This window comes from Miscanthus floridulus, chromosome 9 (assembly GCF_019320115.1).
Source record: "Miscanthus floridulus cultivar M001 chromosome 9, ASM1932011v1, whole genome shotgun sequence".
NCBI classification, from domain to species: domain Eukaryota; kingdom Viridiplantae; phylum Streptophyta; class Magnoliopsida; order Poales; family Poaceae; genus Miscanthus; species Miscanthus floridulus.
Genome location: NC_089588.1, coordinates 56918981 through 56924701, shown reverse-complemented (window position 1 = coordinate 56924701; position 5721 = coordinate 56918981). Strand labels below are relative to the sequence as shown.

The following is a 5721-nucleotide window of genomic DNA, read 5'->3' as shown; positions in this document are numbered from 1 at the left end:
GCCTGCCTGCCTGACCATGCGTTGGATTGGATCTTGTTGTAATTTGTTTATGGGTTCACTCGTTGCCATGCATGATGCATCCTCGCTTAGTCTACTGTGCGAGTTGCCATTGCAGCCCCGATGCGGGCGACGCGTGGTGGTGGTAGCTGTCCGGTCCGGCTCCACGCGCGCGCCGGCGCGGCGGGTTTGCCTCCCTCTGCCGGGTGCCGGCGCCTTACATACGGTTTTGTTCCTACGCCCATGGTGTACCCGCTCCGCTAGACTATATTACTGTGGATTACGCGTAATACGTTTTCACACCCAAGAGAACACCTAGAGCTAGCTGCACGTACATGCATGTCTGACTTTGATTGTGTTTCTTTATTTGGTTATATCGTTTCCTGTGTGTCAGTGTGTCCCGGCTGTTTGCCGCTCGTTTTTATCGTGATCTGGCATAGTTCACAACAGTTGTTATAAGCTATTTTTTTATTAAATACTTTTTTTCTAAAATAGCTTTATGTTTAAAGCTGTTTGGTTCCTCTTTTCACGATGGAGGATGAAGCTGGAAAAAGTCGCTTCTTCCGGCTCTGTCCTCAGGTTGCAAGTTTGCAACGCACTGCCCATGTGCTCGAGAGAAATTACACGAATTGCCCCCGACACCCCCGGTTCGTACTTCTCCCGTAACCCGTTCCTGCGTCTCTCTCCCTCCCTCTGCCAGCGCCGCCGCCGCCCATGGGTGAGCCCTCGCCGGAACGCGAGGCCCGAAGGGAAGCAGATAGATCGGGAATCCTTGAAGACGATCCAATCCGTTCGTCGACGGGGTCCTTATCTGCTGTTCTCGCACGAGCAGGAGGTGGTCCACCGGCCGGAGCTTCTTGGCCCGGCGTGGGTCATGGCGTCCCCCCGGCCGGTGGATCTTGGCCAGGCGCAGCAGCTCGCCCGCCCCCGGATGGCGGCTGCTGGCCCGGCGCGGCCGCATCCGCGCCCCCTGCCGGCGTTGGATGGCCCAGCTCGTCCTCTGGCGGCGGCTGGCCAGGCTCATCCTCTGGCGTGCCCCCGGTCGGAGTTGGCTGGCCCAGCTCGTCCTCTGGCGCGCCCCTGTCTGCTGGCACGTCGTCTGCGGGCGACAGCCTTGGTTGGCAGCGATGGAATGCTACAACGACTGCTCTTTTCGGTCCTGATTGGAGGGAGACAAGGACACCTGAACGAGTCGAAGATGACTGCGTCGAAATAGTGGGCTCTGGTGCTCCGAGCCGTGGTGGCCGGGTGGTCGAGGTGGACGCTCACAAAAGCCTCCTGCTGTTCCTGCTGCCCCCCACCGGACACTGTCGATCTCACCGACTCAAGGTAATCGATGTTTTCTGAATTTTACACACATTTCTGGACTAAGGCTACTGAGAAACGCTGTGGAACGTTTGTTATTTTTTTGATAAGTTCTATTGTGTAGGATTGTGTAGTTCATGATGGTGATTTGAGCTTAGATGCCATGTTATGCTTTGTGGTAGACTCTCGGTTGCTAATGTTATGATCTTGATCAGATAATGTATAGTGATCATGATCCAAGGTATTTTATTTGCCAAATTACCAGTAGTAGTTGCTAATTTTTGTTCTGAATTTTACATTTTTGTTCGCAACAGCGGGGCCGATTGGTCGGATGAAAATACTAGGATAGTTTGTGAGATTTTTGCTGATGATACAAAAGGGAAATCGGGCAAACACTCACTTGAATAAGGCTGGGTACAAGAATGTCATTCAGAGGTACACTAGTAATGTTGGAACATCTGTAATGTTGAATACTTCCTATTTGGACGAATTTATTCTTTTAATTTATTTGGTGCACTAGTAATGTTGAATACTTCCTATTTGGACCAATTTATGCTTTTATTTGGTTTATTCATGGTGGTTGTTTTTTTTTTGTTGTGTACAGATCACAGTCTGGTACTGAGACGGATGATACGGATGATAGTGATTCGGATGAATGGATTTCAAATACTATGCAATTGTTGCGGTCTAACCAAAACAATTTGGTTGCCTGTGCAATTCTAGCAGTCCAGTACTACATGACGTATCTTGATAAGAATGAGGCGAGAGCTCCAGCATAGTCGGGTTATGGTTGGACATTGGAGATTCTAAACACCTTAGGTGAATCTCATAAAATGTTCAGAATGAATGCATCATTGTTTGATAAGCTACATAACCTATTACTCAGTACATATTAATGCAGACAAGACCCGATCTTCCGAAAGGTATGACAGCGTCGATTGGTGGAGACTTGACGTTTACGATCTAGGCTTCGAACCAAGACTGATTCGGACCCCCGCAACCGTTACACCACTGCTTTGTTGGTTATCAACCACGCGAACGCGATTGACCTCGCCGAGAAGGCTTTTCTGCAAGCGAATCGAGAATACAGACAAGAACGGGATGAACGCAATTTGAAATTGTAAATAAATATGAGGCTTATGAAAACACGGAGTTCAAGTCTTTATTCGAAAGAACTAATCGCCACAGGCGAACAAGATCAAGAACTGGGGCCCTAATTCACAGCAAACGGCATTGGCAGCACGTTGCAGCAAAACGATGTCTGTTTCACGATGAAATCAAGAACTAAACAAAACCCAAACCCTAAGGAGAGCGACGGCTGCTAATTATAGAGTGTTGGGCGTCACTCCCCCTGGACGCGCCTCCTAATGGGCCTAAACACGATACACGGTCCAACGGACCAAAAGACGTTGTCGTAGCACTCTGGCAGATTCTGGACGCTGACATGTTTCGACGATCCCCGTTGATTCCGAAGGACTTTTAACGTGAGACCACTTGCATTGTCTTTCTTATCTAATTAGCTTTCTATCCATACGTGGATCGTCGAAAACGGAGCCCGTACACGCCCGTGTGACCAGTTCTATGACAGACTGGTCCTGGAACCCAAGATGGGCTCGAACTTGATTTGGGTTGGTGACTCGAACCGGATGAGCTTCGAGCCTCCTTGGTTAAGACATCCTCGCTGATCTCCTTGGCCTCTATCTCCAAGCATGGTCATATGTATGGAGCTCATGTCCTTATCATCCTCCCTTTCTTGATAAAAAAACTGTCCTCGGCGTCGATTATGCTTGAAACTGATCCTGCACAACACAAAAGAGAACGGGGTTGCCAAGACAAAGGGAACTGAAATAATTGTGAGAAGGAACATGACCATGTTTCCAAGTTTCTAGCGTGTCATCTCGCATAAAATTTTCTGTAAGCATGTAGACTCCATGATCCGAATGCACACGATGTATGTCTACACTATCATGCAAACGATTAGAACTAACCAAAGACAATGCAGGAATAGATGGTCTAGCAGACATATGTAGCAACCAACAATGATCCCCTTCTTGGAAGTGAACTTGTTTCTTTGAGAAACATGAGAAAATGTTTGTAATATTATGGTTGCATTCTAAACGATCATAATCTTGTACAACAAAAGGAGAATTCATATTACTACGAACGTATACTCGATGTATCATATATTATCCTTTGTTTTTATATTTGCCAATAACATGATATGTGTGTTTAGAAAACTAAGGCAAATCAACATATTTAAAAAGGCTCTCCTCCAAACAATCTAGGTTACACAAAATATCAAATTCAATGTAATCCAAAGTATGTAAAGAAGACAACAGTTTATGCTCATCAGTTTTAGTAGCAATATGAATAACATGTTTATTTTCAGCACAAGTGGTTGGTTCCAAAACATATAAAACTAAAGCATCATCAACCAATTCATCTTTATCACAAGAAACATCAAGCAAATTATCATGGGATTAAGATAAATCAAGAGAGGGTTCCACTAATAATTGCTCTATAATAGCATAGTTTGTGAAAAAATTTAGTGCATTAAAACAATTCTCACCTTCCGTGAGTGTAGCACCATGGGCATTACCTGTGTTCTCAGCAGGAGTAATAGGTGCATTGTGAAGTGATGGTTCTGAATTTGTATATGAGGTTGTGAGCTCCTCATTTTCTTTAACTCATCCTCTCGCTTATGTACATTATCCTGCAGAAAGTTAGTCATAGCAAGAGGAATAACAATAGACTCTTCCTCTAAATAGTGCACCTCAGCATATGAAGTCAAAATAGGAGGTGGATTAACAAATGTTTCTCGCATAGGGAGTTTTATATCATTCCAAGTTTGAGGTTTATCAGAAGGATCTAAAGACTCCCACCAAGATAAAACAGAATATTGCAAAACACTAGCTGCATTTTTACCTTCCTCCTTGGACACATAAAGCGAGTAGCAAATATGTTATCTATGATAATTTTCCACTCCATGTACTCATCAGCACCTATACCATCATAAATCGGTGGATACGAACAACCTGTCATTGTTAGAATCAAACAAGAAAACACATAAGTATGTATTTTTCTATCAGCTACTATAGGATGTGGTCAAGGAGTAAAGTCACACACTCTCAAGCGTCTTACCACGGTCTTATAAGTGTTCTTACCAAAGCAACAGACGGTTCAATCGGTCGGTGATTGTGATACTATTGTAGTTTGAGTGTAACAGTTACAAGACGAACCTGTACTTGGTTAGAAGAAAGTGGAGCTTGGACAGACACAATATAGTAGCAAGAAATAATAATATTCGTAACTGAATAGCGAAGCTGAATAACTATCCCGAGTACTTGTCTTAGTTGCTAGAATATTCACGTTTCAAGTACCAGATGTATCAAGTGATGTGAACAGTAGGAATATGATTAGGAACAAGGCAGAAATCAGCACACACAAATACAGCTCAAATGATGCTTTCTATGTGCTCCTCTAGATAGTGTTCCACTTTTACCTCTCTTTTTTCTCTATTTTTTTGCTGTTGTTATTTTTTTGGGATTCTTTGACTTTTTCTTTTTATTTTTTTGATATTTTTTCTTCACTTAGGAGTACAAAAGAAGTAACCACAGAAAATATGAGCTTAAATAAGTGAAAGGCGTGGCCTGGGCCAAAATAAAATTTTCCAAACCCAACAAAGCGGGGGACGGACAGATCCAAAAAAATTTTCTGATTGATTTTGATATATGGAACGTCAAAATTCGAGTTTGTATGCGAAAACTAAACCAGTTTTAAGAACTGACTCCGAATTAGAGGACAAAACGAAATAATGCGCGCAAAAATTGTTGCGGCGGCTGTGGATAGATGCAAACAGTGAAGATAAGAGTAACAAATTAGATGGTGTGGACTAGGGTTTGATAGATACAATGAAAATACAGCAAGATTTGAAGGTGTTCACGGTTTATGATGAAAAACAAAGGGAAAAATATAAACTAGACTCAATAACGATCTAAAACCAGCAACCAGAACTTGCCCTAGGACATAAACTCAATAACGCGAAACAGAGACAAAATTGCACGGTACAACGAGGCTATATGACAGAAAATATGAGGCGGTGTATATTTTTTGGCTTTTTGTGGACTATAGGTAAAACAAAAACAGTAACAATCTAAAAGGGAAAATAAAAGTATACCTAACGGGCAACCAGGTCTCTGATACTACTTAATGTAGACAAGACCCGACCTTCTAAAAGGTATGATAGCGTCGATTGGTGGAGACTCGATGTTCATGATCTAGGCTTCGAACCAAGACTGATTCGGACCCCCGCAACCGTTACACCACTGCTCCATTGGTTATCAACCACGCGAACGCGATTGACCTCGTCGAGAAGACTTTCCTGCAAGCGAATCGAGAACATAAGAAAGGACGAGATGA

General features: G+C 43.6%; 1 long non-coding RNA gene across 1 annotated transcript; it reads left to right on the top strand.

Annotated features, from left to right (window-relative positions):
• The first annotated feature begins 551 nt into the window (after positions 1-551).
• LOC136481969 (uncharacterized) lies at positions 552-2214 on the top strand. The gene is made up of 3 exons (XR_010764926.1): positions 552-1326; positions 1617-1737; positions 1907-2214. It is a non-coding gene; the product is annotated as an uncharacterized lncRNA (long non-coding RNA).
• Positions 2215-5721: the final 3507 nt, after the last annotated feature.